Here is a 22,590-nt window from a genome sequence, read left to right on the forward strand (position 1 = left end):
CAGGAGAAATTTCTACAGGAGTGACCTTTTGTGGAGTGCTGGCCAAATTTCTTCTCTCCCTCCTCTTTATTCAGCTGCATGCTGGTTACTGTGGACAGCCATATAAGTCTAATAATATGATACTTGCCCACTGCCTCATTGTTTGAGAATTCTTTCCATGTATATGCCTTATTTCCTCAATTATACTATGCGCTTCTTTTAGGCAGACAGATTTCCCAGTTCTTTATATTCCCCTTAGTATTTTGTACCTAGCCAGTGGTTCATAAATATTTATTGATTGAATCAAACTCTTCCTTGTTTTAGCTTATCATGTGGTATACTAGGGGATTAAATAAATTAATTTAATACCACAAAGGGTCCAACACACTCCCAAGAGAAGCTGCAGTAAGGGAAAGAGCTAATTTTGAGTGGGACAACTTGCCCAGGAGGCTAAACTCTGGGCAAAGTGAACAGGGGCTCAGGGCACTATTCTTTTGATCCCTGTTCAACAATCAGGACAGATTTGTTCAATTTCTCTTAGGAAACAGTTTTCATTTTCCCCTGAATCCTACTTGATTTGCAAGAAAATTCACATTTTGATAATCCCATCATTTGAATTGATATATGAAAATCTGGGACCTGATTTTTGGAGGTATGAGTTAAATTGTGGCACTAAGAACAGAGTTGTATTGGCTCTTGGAATGGTCTTTTTCCTTATCTCTTTGTGACAAAGAAAAGAAAGAGAGGCAAACCTTCCCATTTCAAAGGTTTCTACTTCATTAATGTCCCCTGCATTATCAGAAGGTACAGGACTGGGGAAACTGACCAGAAGGGTGAAGGGAAATTGAATTCTCTTCCTGGCAAGGCAGGCCAAGAAATTAAATTGGCCCCATCTGCTCCCTTGGAATGGACTGCTTTGTCTCCCTTTACTCTCCTAGTTGCAAACTTAATTTCCCTAAACCACAAACTTCCCAGTTTGGCTCTCCTAGCTTACTTGGTGTTATAAAGTTTCAGGTTAAAAAAATGTTAAATACAGGACTCAGATTGTTTGGGATGTTAAGTTGCTGTCTGTTGCAGGTTATAGTAAAAAAAAAATGATGATTACATGATAGCTGTTTTCAAGTATTTTAAAAGCTCACATTGAAGAAGAACTAAATTTATTTCATCTGGATCCTGAACCACAACTAGGAACCATGAGTAGAAGTTGCAGAGAGACTGACTTTAGCTGGATAATGTAACCCCAGTCCTAAAGCCTGTTGGTATGAGGCTTCCTCCTTCTTGGTAGAGATCAATATCTGGCAGCTGTATCAGGCATAGGGAGGAGTTGACCAGAGAGACAAACACACAGAGAGAGGAGGAAAGTTCTTCAGTTTTTTTCCCAGACCTTCTTTGAGTTGCTGAGTCTATTTGCACTTCAGGTATTTCTAGCTTTGAGAGAGGATAGAAGATGCCAACCCCATTTCAGGATACTGAAGGAAAAGACTCTGGGAAGAAGCCAATGTGAGAGCAGTTGGCAGTCTCCATCATGTCTCTCCCCAGTTTCCTACACTACAGACTGAAGGGAACTTCTTGGGTGAGATTTAGGACTCTCTCTCTCATGATTGAGCTGAGTTACCTCGCTCCCAATGGGAAAGCTTCTATCCTCTGTATTGTCTGGCATATATTGGGTACTTTCTCTAAAATCTGTTTTGCCATAGAATAGGATAGATAGCTTTTCTTGGCTAAATGTTACATAGATTCATTGTGGGACTGGCATTTGGTGGAAAAGTGATCAAGTCTTGGGATCTTGCTTGCCCCAAAATGAAAAAGTGACCAGATGTTAGCTTGAACCTAAAAATCACATCTCCTAGAAAACAATATTTAAGGGAGTAAATAAATATATTTCTAGCCTAGCACCTCCCACTCTCAAAGGAGAGCAGAGTGGCAGCTGTTGGCCCCAACTTCCTTCTTCCCTTCCTGGCAGGAATTAAAATCTCCCTTGGAGAAGGGTGGGAAAAGAAGCTAGCTATATCTAGTCTTCCTCTCTTTAAGCCACACAATACCCCTATTCGACATGAGCTTGGTAATAACAAAAACTCAATGGTTAGAGCAGTGCCTCTGGAGTCCCTTCTAGTTCTGGAATTCTGTTATTTTCTGTTATTAATTCAGACCTTACTAATGTGAGATTTTGGTCTGGTTTTTGGTTTGCCTTTTCTCTATCTGTGAAAAATGGAATTGCTAAGTAAATAGTGTAAGCATGGCTGAGAAGGAATGTTTAAGTTGCTGAGTCAAATATAACTTCAAACACAGCAGAATTACTCATTAAAGCAAATGAGGGGCAGCTAGGTGGCGAAGTGGATAGAGCACTGGCCCTGGAGTCAGGAGTACCTGAGTTCAAATCCAGCCTCAGACACTTAACACACACTTACTAGCTGTGTGACCCTGGGCAAGTCACTTAACCCCAATTGCCTCACTAAAAAAACCCCCAAAAAACCCAAAACCCTAAAGCAAATGAGATATATTAATTTGATTCAATAAAGATTTATTAGTTATAAATCATTGTTTTATATTCATTAAAGCAGGGCTTATAGTAGGGGCTCTTAACCTTTTTGTGCATTGACCACTATGGCAGGCTGAGGAAAACTATGTATCCCTTCTCAGAATAATGTTTTTAAATGCATAATATAAAATATGTAGGATTACAAAAGGCACCAATTATTTTGAAATATACATATATCAAAATATTAAAAAAAAGTTCATGGACCCTTGGTTAAGAATCTCTGGCCCATAGGGACCTTCTTGACAGAGCTTTTATACTGAATTATGGTATCAACTGAAAATATTGAAACTTTCACTCCTTAAAATATGTTCTGTCCTTAAGACTTATTCATTATGTAATGGAATACTATTGTGCTGTAAGAAATGATGAGCAGGCAGATTTCAGCAAAACCTGAAAAGACTTAAGTGGACTGATGTTGAGTGAAGTGAGCAGAACCAGGAGAACATTGTACACAGTAACAGCAACATTGTGTGAGGATCAACTGTGATAGACTTAGCTCTTCTCGGCAATACAATGATCCAAGATGATTCCAAAGAATTCATGATGGAAAATATTCTCCACATCCAGAAAAAAGAACTGTGGATTCTGAATGCAGATTGAACCATACTGTTTCTACTTTTGTTTTTTGAGGTTTTCCCCTTTTGTTCTGATTCCTTTTTTGCAACACGACTAATGCAGAAATATGCTTAATGTGATTGTATATATAATATAACCTATATCAGATTGCTTTCTGTCTTGGGGAGAGGGGAGGGAAGTGAAGGAGGGAGAAAAATTTGGAACTAAAAATCTTATGAAAACAAATGTTGAAAACTATCTTTACATGTAACTAGAAAATAATAAAATCTTTTATGATTAAAAAAGACATTCATTTATGGGAGCATTGACTTAGAACTGAAAGAGACCTTAGAAGCCCAACTCCCTTCTTTCCTTATAGGTAAGGAAACAGAGACCCTGGGAGATTGTGACTCACCCAAGGTCAAAGAGATAATAAGCATCAGAGGAAGGATTCCCTCCCTGACCCTCCAACTCAGACTCTAGAAATGGGTGTACTGGAGCCAACTTGAACCAGCTATCAAAAATCGATTGTTAAATTTTCAGTATGAACATTTACACCTTGAAAATCAGCAAGTGCTGCAAATCAAAATTTGATTTATTATTTTGTTGATTGTCTAGACATAAGAAAGTTATGGAGAAAATGTTAATAATGCAGATTAAATGGAAAATATGTCATATTTTTTCAGAGAGCCAGTTTTTAAACATTTACCAGCACACCCTGCTTTAGAGCCAGAACTTTCCACTCTATCATACAGTTCTTCCTTGCTACTCTGAATCAGTGAGATTTGACTTTAATGCTGAGGGTGAGACAGATGATGGAGAGGCTCTGAAAGCATCAAGATATTTGATTTCTAAAGGGACTTTGTTATTAATCACAGATCAGGATCTATTACCAACAGTTTAATTCAGTGCATTTTAAGTACCAGATTTTATAGTTAAATTCTTAAACCTGCCAGTTAATAGTACCCCTACCGACAGACAATAATCTGTAGTTCTTTGCGGTCTTCATAGATCAAAGTGTCCTATTTCCTTCCATCTCCAGTGTAGGTTTGTTTTCTAGGTGATTTGGGGTGACAGGCATTTGACAAAAAGTAGGAATGATTACCTCTATTTTCTTTGTCACATTTTGTACTCTGTAGATTTAATAATGATAATATCAGATAGCTATAAAGTACTTTTCTAAGATTAGTTTATTAATCTTCCCAACACGCTAATGAGCTGCATTTAATTGTAAGTATAGTTATTTGTAGGGAAACTGAGTAACAGAACAATTAAATGCTTTCCCTAGGCTCTAATTAGAGTCCATTAGGAAAATTCCCAGAAATTTACTTTAAGGAGAACATATTTTAAGGAGGAAATGTCTCCTCCTTTTATGCACAGAAACCACAGAAGAATGTCTTCTGATGTATCCATTCTCAATGCACCTTGTGCCCTTTTGCTATCAGAGATTTTTTTTTAAACCTTTGACTTCTTCATTCTCTCTCTCCGATGCCAGTGTGCAGCCTACTTTAGTCTAACATTTCCACTCATTTCAGACTATATATGTTATACTTTGTCACAGGTGTATATGGTTAGAGCTAGAAGGGACCTCAGAGGTCATCAAATTCAACCCCTTCTTTTATAGATGATGAAACTGTATCCAAGAGAGTTTAAGTGATTTGCCCAGGGTCACACAAGTAGTAAGTATCTTAGGTAGAATTTGAACTTGGGTCTTTCTGATTCCAAACACAGCTTTCTGTTTCTTTTACCTTGCTTATTAATTGAGAAGGCCATTTTGAATGAAAGTTTGAATGATAAAGATTTAAAAAATAAATCTGAAGTACCTGAGAAGCTGGAAGCAACCTTTAGGATGGTGGCTCCAATCCTTATTATCTGTGTTACCATGAGCAACTCCTATAATTTCTCTAAACCTCAAATTTAATCATCTGTAAAATAAGGATAATAATATGTACAGTAAATATCTCATAGGATTGTTATGAGGAAATCAATTTATAAACATGAAAGATATGATTATGATCATTATATGGTAAAAGAATCTAAAACTTGGAAGGGACTTCATAAAGCATCTAGTCCAGCCTTAGCCTGACCAAGAATTCCTCCAATAATATTTTCAAAAAGGGATCATTGAGTCTCTACTTGAAAATCCACTATTGATAGGGGGAACCCACTCATTCTTTGGGCAGCTCATTCATTCCATCAGTTGGTAAGAAGGTTGGTCTTATATTGAACTGAAAGTGAAGACTCTGCAACCCTGACCCATTACTTCTGGTTCTGTATGAAGAAATCTAACTCCACCTTCCATGTGAGTTCTTTAGGTACCTAAGATAGCACGGTGCTGTCTCATTTCAATCTTCTTCAAAACATCTCTATTTCCTTCAACTAATACTTGTGGGACATATTCTCCAGTTTTCTCACTATCCTTGCTGCCTTCTTCTGGACCTGCTGTATCTTGTCTGACCTTTCCTAAAATGTAGTACCCAGAAATGAACACAGTACTCAAGTTGTGGCCAGGCTAGGGTGGAGCATAGAAGGATATCACTTTCCTCTTTCTGGACATTATGCCTCTTTAAATGATTGACTGCATCAGTTTTGATTTTGGCTGCCATATAACATAGTTGACTCTTATTGAGCTTGATTTTTTTTTCATAGGAGCTCCTATCTATCCATATCTTCTCCAACCTGTACTTGTGTGGAGCTGATTTCTTTTTTAACCCAAGTGTAGAACTTTATATTTGTGCCTTCCTTCTTGTAATATTGGACAGATAGCTGTTTTCAGAACTTGGCTTTGTCTTATAATGTGTTAGTTATCTCTCTCCACTTTTTTTTTACCTGAGAATTTGGCAAGTATACTGTATATGACCTCATCCAAAAAATTATTGAACAACATAAGGCCAAGGATAGATTATTGAGACATTCCACTAAAGATTTATCTCTAATTTGACTAATTAATGATCATTCTTTGGGTCCAATTGTTCAATCAGTTCTAAGTTCACCTAATCTATTTTAGCCAATTCTAAAAATTCTAAAATTATAGCTCAATCTCATCCTAAAGGATAACACCAAAGAATTTGTTAGATCCTTTGCTTAATTTGGAAAATTTTGTCTTTAGCATTCTCCTGATCAAGTGACCCTGTCTTAAAAGGAAGTTAAGATTAGTTTCATACAATCTGTTCTCAATGAAGCTATGCTGGCTATTACTGATCACTGTTTCCTCTTCTAAATGCTCACAAATCATCTCATTTAATAATAAATTATAGCAGCTAGGTGGCTCAGTGGATAAGGCACTGGCCCTGGATTCAGGAGGACCTGAGTTCAAATCTGACCTAAGATGCTTGACACTTACTAGCTGTGTGACCCTAGGCAAGTCACTTAACCCTCATTGCCCAGCAAAAAAAAATAATAATAAATTATAGAATTTTGTCAAAAATTGAAGTCAAGCAGACTGGCCTACAGTTTGATGATTTTATTTGCATATTAGAAACACTTTTTTTTTTTGGTGGGGTAATGAGGGTTAAGTGACTTGCCACAATGTGCCATCTAGCTAATCCTTTCATTCATTCCACTTGGGCTTCAAGGAAACCTTGTGCACATACTTTTTCCAAAAGAACCAGTCTCTTGGGTTCCAACTACAAGGTAGACTGATCCAGAATTGTTTCCCTAGAAAACGACTGAGAAACAAAATATTTAAGGTCTCTAAAAGTTGTGAGTGAATTTCCAAAGTATACAAGTAGTGGGAAAGTTGGAATACTCCTTGCTTCCCATTGACACTTCCAGGCCCTCCCTCTACCATCTTCACTAACATCCTTTAAGTCCTTTAAGTATCACTCCATCACTTAGTAACATCTCCTCATTCAATCCATATTTATCGCCCAATCAAGATTCTGGTGGCTATTGGCTATTGATCTCCAGGACACTACCATTTCTTCCTCAATGTGTTCAATGTGTGTCTCAATGTCATTTTTACCCAACTCCTGCTTTCATACTGGGGCACTTCAACATATTTGGTAATATTTCCTAAAACAGGGGACAGCTAGGTAGCACAGTGGATAAAGCACCTGCCCTAGATTCAGGAGGGCCTGAGTTCAAATCCGGCCTCAGACACTTAATACTTACTAGCTGTGTGATCCTGGGCAAGTCACTTAACCCCCATTGCTCCACCAAAAAAAATATTCCCTAAAACACCCTTACCTCCCAATTCTTCAATTTACTAATTCTCCATAAACTACTCCTTACCTCACCCCAGCTACACCCAGAGGTGGTCATACCTATGATCTTGCCATCATGCCCAAATGTTTCATTACCATGTTCATGAACTCTGAAATTCCTTTATCTGATTATAATCTGTTGTCATTCCCCTTCTCCCTCTGATTTGCAGCTTCAAACTGTTCTTTGATGCAACTGTGATCTCCAATTCCTTTACTCCTAATTTCTTTCTCAGGCCATCACCCTTGTACCTGCTATACTCTTCTCCCTTCCCTATCTTGACTCAGCAGTGAACTACTTTTCTTGAGACCCTTGTTTGTTTGTTTGTTTGTTTTTTTAATCTTATTGGAGCTTGCCAAACCTCAGCCTTGAATTGCCCCTGGAATCCGCTGCCTTCACTCCTACTCATGTGAAGGTAGAGAAAATCAAGAAACCTTGCTGACTGGGTCCACTACAAATTTATGTTATACAATCTCATCTGGATCCTAATTGTGGCAAGGCAATCCTTCAATCCTCTCTAACTGATTTATTAGAGCAGGTAGGTGGTGTAGTGAATAGAGTGCCAGGCCTGAAGTAAGGAACTCATCTTCCTGAGTTCAAATCTGACCTTTGACACTTACTAGCTGTGTGACCCTAGGCAAATCACTTAACTCTACCTCAGTTCCTCATCTGTAAAATGAGCTGGAGAAGGAAATGACAAACCACTCCAATCATCTTTGCCAAGAAAACCCCAGATGGGGTTACAAAGAGTCAGACATGACTGAAACGACTGAACAACAAGTAACTTGATTCCTTATCCCACTGACCACATGGCTTTTCAAAACCTTTTCATCCCTCCTCAAACCTTCAATAACATCTTTTCCTCTTACCCTCTTAGCTGAGAACCTTACTTTATTTATTTTTTAAAAATTGAAGTCATTTGTAGATAATGCCTTTTCCCCTTTTCCTCATCTCACATCACTTGGAAGCCTTCTGCTATTATGTTCTTTTTTTTACCTTTTTCACGTTAAGATGTGGCCCTTCTCATTGCCAAGAAAAACCCTTCTATGTGCACAAGAGATCCCAATTCATCTTATCTTTCTCAGCAGATCATCTTCTTCTACCATCCCCATTTTCTCTCACTCATCTTCAATCTCTACCTGTGTACAGTCTGCTTCCCTACTGTTGTGGGATGAGGGATCTCAACCCCCAAGGAATCCTTAAACTTTCCCAAGGAAAAAACAGCTCTGCCTCCCACCTCAGGAATGGGTATTGCTGAGCATGACCTGGTATTATATTAATAAGCAATACCAAGGTCTGCAAGATGATATGCAAGATATGTATGGGTGCTGCATATCCTACTGATCCCCCATTTTTCAAAGATCCCCTCCCAGTTATCTTGCCCTTCCTAGTGTTTGTATTTCCTTTTGTGTTGTAATTTCCTCCCCACTGTTTTATAACCATACAAAAGACCCCGTCTTCTTTGACTCAAGTGGGATAGTTTCTACCTCTTTCCTAATAAATCTTTTTATTTTACAAGATTAGTGATGAGCCTCCAATTCTTTCGGTGAGCTAGCCCCCTGATCCAGATCGAAATTCTCCCCAACATTAAGAGACTTTTTGAACATGCTGTAATGAATATAGAAAAAATGGTTTATAAGGAATACGTTAACTATTTGTATATAAATATGCACTAAATACCCCTCTGATTTCTGAACTCTAGAAATCAAGGGCAGTGGAGGGAGTCAAACTGTAATAGATTCTTATAAGTTAGGAAGTGTGGGGGCCAATTTTTAATTGGGGAGCATTAGCTAAGTGGCTCGCCGCAATATTGGGGCAAGGAAGGAGACCAGCAGCCTCCCTCAAAACAGAACAGGATTTATTTTAACAAGAACGAACTTAAAAAACAAACACAAACAGGATCAGTAGGATCAAGGGAAAGGAAATAAAATGGGGAAAGGGAAATTATACAACCTGAAAAATACCACCACCCAGGAATCAGCTGAGAATACACAGCCCCGTTCTGAGAGTTCTACTGAGTTCTGGAGTTATCTCTGTACCCTGGTACCAATCAGGCAGGAGCCATGACTAATGGACTTATCTCCCTTACTTCTCAGGTGTGTCCATCCTGATAGCTTAGCTTCTCAAGGAGAATTACCCCAGATCCATGTTCTTTAGTTTAGCTTCTTAAGGAGAGTTACCCCAGAGCCATATCAGTTACTATAACCATAATAGGTGGGTCTGAATGAAGATTACTATACACTATTTTAATTTCTTAATTGTTCTTGTCCCCTCTACTCATTTTGGGTTTCTATAGCCCTTAATATATCAAAAATTTCTTGCACTGATATCCATGATAATTAATACTTATATAGTTTTAAGGTTTTCAAAATGGTTACCTTATAATTTGTTATTAGTCTTTTGTTTTTGAAGAAGACCAAAGACATCATGAATGAGTGATGTCATGATTTGTGAGTGAATTGGGTTTAAGAGAGATGGAGTTGCACAAATCATCAGCCTCACTCTCCCTTCCACAGTCATTGAAGTCCAGTAACAAGATAAAAATTAGTATAACTGGTGACAGCTCAGGATGCAGTGGGTGACCTTGGAAGATTTGTTGTCTTAACTAGCTCCATAGACCCTGCTTCAGCTGCCTTCATGGCCATTGGAACAAATTGTTCTAATCCACCCATTCCTCTGGGGGAAGGCTTCCCATGCTTGGAGTAGGCTTCTCCCTAACTCACCTATGGGTTTAATACCTGCTGGTTACCCTCAACCTGGTTTAGTTTGTCTGCTGAGAAGATTTGCCAGGTTGTGACTGCTGCACGTGCTATAGCTTCTTGGAGCCCTTCTCAGAGCCACAGAATGCTGGTCACCCACCTTTGGTGTATACCCGTTTCCTTATAATAATATGAGGTTGGTAGTATCAACTTGAAATTTTAATGAAAACAATTAATACAAAAAGATGGAAATCTTTAATCTAATCAGGGCAGAGCAATTATAGCTCACTGTACTACATAGCAAGCCCTGCAATATCCAAGGAGGAGGGACTAGGAACAGGGTTTCTATAGAGTACCAAGGAAGAGAGGGTGATGAGACTGCCTTTGTTGGTGGTGATGGGAGCGTTTCACCAGATAAGTTCTTTTGAATAATAGCTAAAGTCTTCAAAGAAAGTTTGAGAATCTGGGCAGGTGAGAGTTTGGGGGTTTTACAAAATAGAGGCCAGAGTGACAATATCTGGTCAGCCCTAGGCAATTCTTTGGCCTGGGAACCTAAACCAAGTCAGGATCACACAGATCTTAGTCAATTGTGTTTGTCATTTCCTCCTCTTGATCTAGATGAATTCTGGAATTTCCTTAATGACAAAAGATTCAAGGGTTCAGTGTTTTGCTGGATGGTTGGATTGGGCACTTTAGTCCAGAAGACAGAGGATAACCAGAACAGTAGGCCAAGGCAAGAAGCACAGGATACTTAGCCCACTTCCAGTGTCTTGGAAAAGTGGTCTCCTCCTGCAGTCATCTGCTTCTTTTTCTGGGTTACTGGAAGATCCATTTGTAGGATTGAGCCCTATTCAGGTAAGAGATATCTACATGTCAACTCCCTTCAACTTTGCAGCAGAGGATGACTTGGCAGGGCCCTTTCCACTTGGGCTTCAAGGAAACCTTGTGCACATACTTTTTCCAAAAGAACCAGTCTCTTGGGTTCCAACTACAAGGTAGACTGATCCAGAATTGTTTCCCTAGAAAACGACTGAGAAACAAAATATTTAAGGTCTCTAAAAGTTGTGAGTGATTTCCAGCAGTAGGACAGGACAGAAAGGAAATCTTGATGGTGAGGAAGTTGCTCATGAGGAAGGCTAATGATTGAAATTTGAACCCCATAGTATAACACAGTACCTTATATGTGCTTGGTTTTCAATTATTGCAAGGCATTCAATGAAGAACTCACTGACTAATGCTTTCAGCTACAACAGGTGAGCATCATCAATGGCGTAACCAAAGTTTTGATGCTGATTAAAATGTTTTATTATTATATTATGTTAACATCAGTAGACGCCAACCTAATTAAAGGGTACAGTAAAGAAATGATTCAGGAACTTTTGATGCAAAATTTAATAGCCTAGCCATTGTCAAGTGTTCAAGTAAGTTTTGATAAAAGCTCATTATCCTTTTATGTTCAACATGAAAATGTAGAAAGATTCTGAATGTTGTTTAAGGAGTATTTGCTAAATATGAAATTATTTGAACATGTACCATCTTCTCAATCCCTTTGTGGTAATGCACCTTGAAACAATGAGGGGATGGCCTTTTAAAATAATTTTTCATTGGTGCATAAAGCAGTGATGAAAATTAATCTCATTAGCCATCTTGATTTAAAGGTACAATATGCTTTTAGTATCATATTCTTACATTTCATTAGAAATTAATCATAAAAGCAATTATGCCTCCCAGGGAGGAAAGAAAATATAAAGATAGAGGATACCTCATTAAGGTTGGCTCTGGTATAAGTCACACTTGGTATGAAAATGTAGTTTGCCTAAAAATACCATGATAGTAACATAGAGCAATATTTAAAAAGTAGATGACTGCTATAGAAGTTTGCAGACCTGGAAAGGAAACAAAATTATGTTAACGGAAGGAAAAAGGCTAAAACATCATAAACGTGCTTTAACAAAAGCACCAGATAGTAAGTGGCAAATTCTAGTTGACTATCCTATTATGAAGCAAAACCTACTTGATCAAGCACATATCACTGAAAAGGTATCAAATATATAAAACCATCATAATATTTGAATGCTAGGAGCATGGAAACTTTAAATACCTGTGGAGCTTACCCAAAAAAGGACAATAGTAAACTTTGTTTTTAGCTACCACACCATTATTAGTGTGTCTAATACTTTAAAAGTGTGTAATTGGTCTGACTTTATTATTTTTAAAATTTTTATTAATTTTTTTTGGTAAGGCAATTGAGGTTAAGTGACTTGCCCAGGGTCACACAGCTAGTAAGTGTTAGGTATCTGAGGCGGGATTTGAACTCAGGTCCTCCTGAATCCAGGGCCAGTGTTCTATCCACTGCCCCACCTAGCTGCCCCCTTGGTCCGACTTTAGATGAAGAAACTGCTTAAAAGAGCTATTGAGAAAAACTGTCTAACATAGCACCAAGGCTAAGTGGAACAAGTTTCCCTAGCCTATTAGGGAAGCCTCCAGGTTTGATTTTTTTTAAGATTTCTTACTATTTACACCAAGAGACCAAATGATTTTGCCCAGGGTCACCCATTCATTATGCCTAGTATCTCAGAGAGGATACTTGAATCCAGGTCTTCCTGACATTGAAATCACTTCCAATATGCCTGATAACCAGCTTTGATTCCTAAGTCTTGATCCTATCTAGAAGCCACTCTGCTTAGTCTTTCTTGGACCAAGACTTTAAATTAACATATACAAGAGAAGTAATTAACAAGGAGAGATTTAATTTCCTCAATAACCATATTTTGGAGTTTTACTAGATATGGTAAAGTCTTTCAGCAGCAAAGCAACAAGTCAAGGAATGGGTAGAAGGCAAAATGCCTGAGGCCACCCTTGTCTTTAGGTCTTAAAATGAGAAGCATACTAAAAGCCTGTATGCCTTGGCATTGGTACTGCAGAGCACTTGTAAGTTCTCCTGATGGCCACAATCCTAACCTTTGTTAGACCATTTGGGTTCTTTAGGCCTAGAGGCTTTGTTACTAAGTTGGAGAAGTGACTTTAATACAGCTAATAAATGTAGGTGGAATTTACTTTCTTAATTGTGTCACAGGAAAAAAGGTGGGAGTCCTTAGGTATTCCTCAATAAAGAATTACACTCTTGCACACAGTCCAATTAGAATTAAAGTGGTCTTTTATTTGGCTCTAGAGAAAGTGACAGAGGAGTAAGTCAAAGACTTCACCCCTGGGGAGGAGGGCTCAGAAACATTCTCCTCCCAGAACAGAAGGAAGGCAAAAGCTTTTATAGAGGTTAGATGGGGTATCCACTTGAAGACTGCAAAATTCCCTTTTGGGGGGCAGGGAAGCTTGGATGCTTGTCATATTCCTGAGAGTTGAGGGGGATTTTTTTTTTAAATGATGGTCCTCACCTTTGGGGTTATCTCTGTCTCCTAGCTCTGGCCAGGTAGTAGTCAATCCTAACTGACTTTCCTGCTATAGCATTTTATTTCCCCTTACTTCTTAGGAGTTTCTATCCTGATATATAGCTGATCAATCTAAACTTTAATACTTCCTTGATTCCTAGATATGTCTATCTTGTTATCTAGTCAGCTTTGGTTTTGCTTGTCACAGGAGAAACTTCTTCTAATTTATCCAAAGCCCCATGTCAATTGTAAGCTGATTTGTAAATTTCCCATAGTTCCACCTCTGAATTTTGTAGCTCTTAGGTATAAGCATTATGAAACCTTATACTATATCCACAACAGAGGTGATGCAAACTTATAACTGTGCCCAGATAGTACTAAGAAATATAAGGCTCTAAGCCTTATATAAGCCAGGTCAAACTTGATGTATGATATGAATAGGGTCTAGGGCTAAAGTGGGCACACACAACTGGCAAAGCACTTAATTTGTAATAGCCTAAACTATTAAGGCTTCAAACTCTCAGGTAGTCTAGTATTTTAATAGGAATCTCCCCTTTTGATAACTTTTAGTTCTCAACTAAAACCAAACCACCATACTTGAGCAGTTAGTGGGAATGGCAAGATTCTAGGACTCTGATTTTCACAGATGGGGACATCTTAAAGATATTTTTGCCATTCAAATTCACAGTAAAAACATTATAAATTATCTATTGCATTTCTAAATAAACAATTTCAAGTACTTGACATCATTCTTTTAACAACTGAATTTATAGCTCCAAAGAATACTGATCTAAAATGATCAAATATCCATGTTATAGATTGGTAAACCGAAGTAACTTGTTTTAAGATCATACAATTAACAAATATCTAGATTCATGACATTTTAAAACACCTTTTCTTAGTAACAAATATCACAATAAATCCTGACTTTAAAATCATCTTAATAGAAGACATATTTCACTTAAGATAAGACAAGAATAAATTCAATTACAACTGGAGGGCAAAGGAGTTGCACCTTGTGATACTGCACAATGAGTGCGGGAGTACCCAAGGAGTGGGGCTGGGAACAGGGTTTCTATACAGTACCAAGGCAGAGAGAATGACTAGGTTGCTGATGGGAGGGATTAGGTACCTCAGTTTCACCAGATAATTTGTTTTGTATACCATGCAAAAGCACCAAAAGAGAGTTTAGGAATTTGGGGAGGGGATAGTTTGGGAGATTTACAAAATATTCCGAGGCCAGAGTGACAGTGTCTAGTCAGCCATTCATTGGCCTGGGAACCTAAACCAGGTCAGGCTCATATGCTAGTCAGTAGCATATGATTTATTATCCTCACTGTATAGAAAAGTGAGGCTCAGAGAACTTAAGTACTGTGCCCAGAGTCAGATAGCTCGGGAGTGTCAAAGCCAGGAATCCAACTAAGGTATGTATCCTCGTTTTAAATCCACTGCTTGTTCAAAGTCCTGTACACTTCCCCTAGTACTTTCTGTGTTTACACATCTATATTTCTTTCTCTGGTTTTCTTCCAGGCTTGTGCCAAATGTCTCATTGAATTTTGTTTCTTACTTTTTTTCCCTTTTAAATAAGGAGGATATATTGAGCAGGTGATTCTTGTTCTCATAGGATTGAACAAAAGCAAATAGACAAAAAACTCCCCCCAAAACCAATAGTTCATAAGGAACATTGTTTAAATTATTTGTAGGATAATGCCATTGAAATGGATGATTTATGGGGTGTGGTATATGAATTTTCTGGACTTTGGTGATATTTAATCAGTCAACCAGCATTGATTAAGTGCCTTCTATGTGTCAGGCACTGTGCTAAGTGCTGGAGATACAAAGAAGACAAAAACCCCAAACCAAAACTCAATCTCTACTCTCAAGGAGTTCACAGTCTATGGAGGGTTGGGGGGAGGGGGAACTGTTAACATGCAAATAACAATGTATAAATAAGATCTATGTTCAGCATCAATGTCAAACTCAAATAGAAACAGAGGACCACTAAACTATACCTAAAGATCCCTGTAGGCTGAACATTGACTTAGAAAACTGTACATTTATATATTTCTTTTTATTAATACAGTATATTGAAATTAGATAGGAACTACATTTTAATCTGGTTTGGGCTGCACTTAGGAGTTGGAAGTATGTTTGACTCAGTGGTTGTACAGGATAAGTTGGGGGTAGTAGTATCAGAGGGAAAGCACTAAGATTAAGAAGCATTATGAAAGGCTTTTTGCAGAAGGTTGGACTTTAACTGAGACTTGAAGGAGGACAGGGAAGACAGGAAGCAGAAATAAGGAGGGAGAGCATCCCAGGTATGGAGGATATAATGGGTGTAGTGGGATGCAGGACCCCAAGAAACTTAGACCACAAACCCTAAGGAATCCTTAAACTTTAGACATTAAAATGTAAGTGAAAAACAGCTCTGCCTCCCACCTCAGGAATGCAGTATGGATGAGGAAGACCCTGCTCCACTGATAAGCATAATAAGATCTGTAAGTAACAAAGATGATATACAAGTTCCATAGGTTTGTGATATGGATGGGTGTTACATATTTTAATGATAGTTCATTATTCAAACTCCAGGCATCCCCTCCTAGTTGTTTTGTAATCTTACTCAGGCACCTAACTTTCTTTTTTTTGTAAACATATAAAAAGACCATCACTTTTCTTAATCAGGGAGACAATCTCCATCATGACTCTGTCTCCTGGTCATATATTTATCTCTCCTAATCAATCTTTTTATTTCACAAGATTTGCTGTTAGTCTCCAACTCTTTTGGGTGAGCTAGTCCCAAATCCAGGTCACAAGTCTCCCCAACACATTGAGTCTAACCCCCTTATTAAATAGTTGAGAAAACTGAATCCCATGGAGATGAATTGACTTGGTCAGGTCATGTAGCTACTAAGTGGGAGTATTAAAATGAAAAAAAAACAAGTCCTTTACTTCTGAATCTGGTATAGTTTCCACCATACTACATTGTTTCTCTCATTTTCCTATAATTGAATTGAATCAGAAATGAAAAAAAAATCCAAGAGCATTTACAAAGTATCTACTATGTGAGCAACCTGGGGATAAAAATATAGTCAGCAAACAGTCTCTTCCACTAGTGAGCTTACATTCTCCTGTGATGGAAAGGCTTTGCTTTCATAAAAAATTCACAAATGTATTTGCATGGTCACCATATTGATGGGGGCCAGTCCACAGAGGAGACAAGAATAGTGTCAACAGCTTCTCCCTGGGCTTTGCAATCCTGTCTTTGCCCTGGCCCTACTTTACCTCCTGGTTCTTTTAAGGTTACAGTCATTTTTCTTGATCATTCTCAATTTCACTATTCTCTCCAAAGCTAGTTTCCCCCTTGGCTTTTTTGTTTTTATTCCCAAGAATTAAATTATTCCCTCTGTCCTCCCCAGCCAGAGCAGTTTGGATGGTCTTCTGCTTGTTTCTCTGGCTCAGGGGTCTGGGATGGAATAAAGGGAACGATGGTGGTAGTGGTGGGGAATAAAGCAATGGATTTTATGCTGGAGGTACAGTTTTGTCTGAAGCATTGCATTTCTCTCCTGCCGTGGGGGATGAATTTGTATTTTAAATGACAGGCCCCACAGAGCCAGATGACTATAATGAAGAAGGAGGGGAGAGGTGAATGAACCTATTGACCAGTGTTTAATGACTTCCTATTTCAGTTTAAAATAAAGAGAAAAGCACTGGCACTAATGATGGGAAATGTTCTTTTCACTTCTAATCTCCAAGAAATTTGAAAGAAGTATGGGGCCAAATTAGGAGAGGAATGTTTCTTCTCTTTATTCAGAAGCCTTTGCAATTAGAGTAAGTTCTTATGAATTCAATTAAGGCAATGCCAGCAGCTTAATGTAGTAGCTCTGAAAAGCCAGTAAAGGCACTTTATTTTTTAACCCAGCCCTAAGAATGATTAGCATTCTACATTAAATAAATGAATGCAATGTAAACATCTCTATTAACACCAGCTTACAGTCTCCATTGATCCTTGAGGGGTTCATGGAAATCTCATTTGGCATTTCCCTTTCTCCAGGCAGAGGTAAACCAGCACTGTGGAGATGATACTATCAGATTTCCACCTCAAATAGATTGGTCAGTTGTAAAGCTAGTCTCTCCTGAAGGTCATAGTAGGGCTAGAACACTGAATAGCAGGTTCACAGCAGCCTCTGGATGAGACGAAACGCTTAAGATTTCTTCATAACCAAGAGTAAATGAAAGCAGGAGAGATTTAGGTTAGACATAAAGAACTTTTACAAAAGACAAAACATTGGAATGGGAAACAAATGGAGAGTGGGATCTCCATTCCTGTTGGTTCTAGGTAATTTAATTGGGCAGGTAGGCAGCACAGTAGATAGAGTGCTGGCCCTGGAGTGCAGAGGACCTGAGTTCAAATCTCATTTCAGAAACTTACTAGCTGTGTGACTCTAGGCAAGCCACTTAACCCCAAGTGCCTTAAACATCCAAGGCCAACTCCAGTCGTCCTAAAGTGTATCTTGCCACTGGACCCAGATGGCTCTGGAGGAGACAGTGAGGTTGGTGACTTTGCACAGCCCTTCTTCACTTAAATCCAATTCAGTTCAAGTCATGATATCACCCAGATGTCATGGTCCTCTTCAAGAATGAAGGACAAAGAACAACAGGTAATTTAGTCATTCATTTTTCTGTAGGCAGAATCTTATATCTCTGTTGTACAGGAGAGTTCAGATGAAGAGCAACAGAACTATTCAGGGATAACCATTAACAAAACCTTATTAGTATTCACAAGGGAAGGAGGGGAACAGTTGGCAACAAGGAACAGTTTCTGGGTGAGGTCCCCATTCTCCTCAGTGGAGGGAAGCACTTAGTGGGGTGGCTTCCAAATAAGGAACTGACATGGGGCTTAGGACATGTGGTGTTCTCCATTTTGATTCTAGCTCCCGTAACCATTTTGGAAATTAAAAAAAAGGAAGAAAAAATCCATCATACTCAGCCTTCTCTTGGTCTTGCGACGATTAACCTTGTAGTATTGGAAGGGTTAATTTACAGAGTTTTCATCAACATTCATTACTAAAAAAAGAAAAAATACTTCTACAAAGTTCATCTAAGGCTATGAATGCCCAGCAGAGTGCCAGATTCAAATTCTGAGTAGTTCACAATGTGAAGACATCCTGCAGTCAGTCTGATCAACTACAAGCAACAACTTTCTGTCCAGACACAAAAGTATGGCACTTGATAGACACATAAATGTACACAAGACACACAAACAAACTTAGCAAACTAGAGCACATTCCCAGTGTGGTAGGGGCTGATTTAGCTTAAGGCCATGAGGGCTTTCTCCAGTGCATAAGTTTTTCTAAGTTTGTAAGGTCAAATTTAGCTCAATTGTTCAGATTGAATCCTAAGGGGAATCCCTTGGAATAATCTCTCTCTGCCCTATGGAAGGGTCTGAATGTGGTTTGGACATTAAGACAAGTTTTTTGCAAGGGAGTCACTGCTGCCCATCTTGTGAAAAAGCTGACCCCACCCCTACACCTCCACAAACACCAACAGGGGATAGAGTCAGTAGGGAGAGAGAATAAATGAAAGGAGTTCTTACCTCAGCGTTTTGTGGCAAGATGAAAGAGGAATTTCCCATGCCCCATGTTGGGCAAAAGAAATATGTCAGGGGAAGGGGGTTGGAAGATGGCAAGGGTCTTTAGGTATTCCTCTGTAAAGAATTACACTCGCACAAGAATAAAATGGTCCTTTATTTGGGAGCTAGAGAAAGTGACCCAGAGGGAAGTCCAAGAGTTTGCCTCAAGGGAAGGAGATGGATTAGAAACATTCTCCTTTCCAGAAAGGAAGAGAGGCCAAAGCTTTTATAGAGGATAGATGGGGTGACCACCTGACGATGGAAAATTCTTTTTGGGTGTGAGGTGGGAAAAGCTTGAATGAGGGGTGGTGGTCCTGACTTTTGGAATCATCTCTGTCCTTGGGCAATACTCAAGTAGTAGTCATGCCTAATGGACTTATCTCCCCTTACTTCTTAGGTGTGTAAAGAATTAATTGTTATTTGAGGTTTTTATGCCTCTTCGAGCACTGGCCTAGGGCTCCGCAAACCGCATGGTGCTCCACCCACTGGTTGTAGCCTTGCCAGGGCTCTGGCACCTCATGTTATCACCACTCGCAACACCTACATGGGACTGGCAAAATTATAATGATTGGAAGCCTAGTGAGGGCAGTCATGTGACTGTCAGAGCGGCCATCCCATCGGCTGGGACTGTGTGGGGGTGTTTCTAGGTTTGGGGGAGGAGAATTGGGTATTCTAGGTGGAAGCTGGAAAGCGACGGGCAGTCTGCTGCATATTTTCAGCTGATTCCTGGGCGGTGGTATTTTTCAGGTTTTTTAATTTCCCTTTCCCCATTTATATTTCCTTTCCCTTGATACTACTGATCCTGTTTGTGTTTTTTTTTTAAAGTTTGTTCTTGTTAAAATAAATCTTGTTCGAGGGCGGAGCCAAGATGGCAGAGAAGAAGCAGCAAGCTGCCTGAGCTCTCCTTCTGTTCCCTCAAAACGAACATTAAATCAAGCCTCTGGACGGATTCTGAAACTACAGAACCTGCAAAGAGACAGAGAGACACAGTCCTCCAACCAGAGATAATTTAGAAGACTTCAGGAAAAGGTCGATCTGACTCGGGCAAAAGGGAGGCCCAGTGCAGGGCAGCAACCCAGCGCCGAGGGGGTCGGGGCAAGTCAGCAGGAGCTGCGGGCCACAGCCGAACAACTGAGGCCCCTGGAACCTGGTTCAAAAATCTGGTGGCCAAGAAGGACAGTGGAAAAACCTACCTGCACGGGCCGAGAGGGCCACAAATGGGTCAGGCAGGATCAGACGCTGCCATCCTGCCTGGCTGGCCGAGCACAATCAGACAGGAAGTGCAGGGCGGGGGATCTCCACACACCATAAAGGCCTCAGAATAAAAACCTGGTCACACAGCACCTATACCCCTGCACAAGAAGCCCAAAACAGGGTCCCTGGTGCCCCCAGAGCAGACCTCAACTTAAAAAATAAATAGATAAGCTGCAATAATGAGTAAGAAGCAAAAAAGAGCCCTCTCCATTGAGAGCTTCTGTATAAACAGGGAAGAGGCAAACACAAATGTAGATGAGGACAATACCCTCAAATTGCCTACATCTGAAGCCTCACGAGGGAAGGTGAATTGGTCTCAAGAACAAAAAGCCTTCCTGGAAGAGCTCAAAAAGGATTTTAAAAATCAATTGCGAGAGGTAGAAGAAAAAATGGGGAGAGAAATGAAAGCAAAACAAGAAAACTATGAAAAAAGAATCAGCAGCTTGGAAAAGGAAGCACATAATTTCACTGAAGAAAACAAAGCCTTAAAAAATTCATTTGGCCAAATGGAAAAAAAGGTGCATAATCTCACTGAAGAAAACAATACTTTAAAATATTCATCTGGCCAAATGGAAAAAAAGGTGCATAATCTCATTGAAGAAAACACTGCCTTAAAAAATTCACTTGGCCAAATGGAAAAAAAGGTGCATAATCTCACTGAAGAAAACAATGCCTTAAAAATTAAAGTGGGACAGTTGGAAGATAAGGAATCCATGAGACACCAGGAATCAGTCAAGCAGAATAAAAAAAATGATAAAATAGAAGAAAATGTGAAATACCTCATTGGAAAGACAACTGATCTGGAAAACAGATCGAGGAGAGACAATTCGAGAATCATTGGACTGCCTGAAAGCCATGACCAGAAAAAGAATCTAGACACCATATTCCAGGAAATTATTAAGGAGAACTGCCCTGATATCATAGAATCAGAGGATAAAATCATCATTGAAAGAATCCACCAATCACCTCCTGAAAGAGACCCCAAAAGGAAAACTCCAAGGAATATTGTAGCCAAATTCCAGAATTATCAGATGAAGGAGAAAATACTCCAAGCAGCCAGAAAGAAGCAATTTAAATATCATGGAGCCACAGTCAGGATTGCTCAGGACCTGGCAGCTTCAACATTAAAGGACCGCAAGGCTTGGAATATGATATTCCGGGAGGCAAAGGATCTTGGATTGCAGCCGAGAATCTATTACCCAGCAAAAATGTGCATTTTCTTTCAGGGAAAAGATGGACATTTAATGACATTGGGGACTTTCAATCTTTCCTGGTGAAAAGTCCAGAACTGAATAGAAAATTCGATCTCAACATACAAGACTCAAGAGAAGTTTAAAAAGGTAAACAGAGGAGGAAAAAAAAAGGTTACCCTATTAGGTTAAACGGTTTATATCCCTACACAGGAAGATAATACTCATAACTCTTAAGAACTGTAAATGTATTTGGGCAGAGAGGACTTTACATAGAGGGTATAAATATAAATTGTCTTTGATGTGATGATACAAAAGAATTAAGGGGCTAAAAAGGGAGTCTTTGGGGAGGAGAGGAAAGAGAAGATGGAATGGGATGAATTATATCATATGAAGAGGTGGAAAAAAAACCTATTACAATAGAGGGAAAGAAAGGAGGGGGGAACATTGTTTCAACCCTATTTTCATTAGATTTGACTCAAAGAGGGAATAACATATACGTTCATTGGGATAAAGAAACTTAACTCATTCTTTAGGGAAGCAAAAGGGGAAGGGAAAGGGGGGGGACTGATAGAAGGGAGGACAAAAGCAAGGGAGAAAAGGGTAAAGAAAAGAGAGGGGGGTGATAAAAAGGGAGGGCAGATTGGGGGAGGCAGGGGTAAGAAGTAAAACGTCGGTGAGGAGGAATAGGGTGAAAGAAGGGGGGAAAAGTACAAAGGGGGTAAATAGAATGGAGGGGAATAGACAGTCAGTAATAATAACTGTGAATGTGAATGGGATGAACTCTGCTAAAAAATGGAAGCGAATTGCAGAGTGGATTAAAAACCAGAACCCTACAATATGCTGTTTACAAGAAACACATTTGAAGCAGAGAGATACACACAGAGTAAAGGTAAAAGGCTGGAGCAGAATATATCATGCTTCAGCTAAAGTAAAAAAGGCAGGGGTAGCAATCCTTATCTCAGACAAAGTGCAGGCAAAAATAGATCTCATTAAAAGAGATAAGGAAGGAAATTACATCTTACTTAAAGGTACTATAGATAATGAAGTAATATCAATATTAAATATGTATGGGCCAAGTGGTATAGCATCCAAGTTCTTAGAGGAGAAGTTAAATGAGTTACAAGAGGAATTAGACAGTAATACTATACTAGTG

This window comes from Dromiciops gliroides, chromosome 2, assembly GCF_019393635.1.
Source record: "Dromiciops gliroides isolate mDroGli1 chromosome 2, mDroGli1.pri, whole genome shotgun sequence".
Lineage (NCBI taxonomy): Eukaryota > Metazoa > Chordata > Mammalia > Microbiotheria > Microbiotheriidae > Dromiciops > Dromiciops gliroides.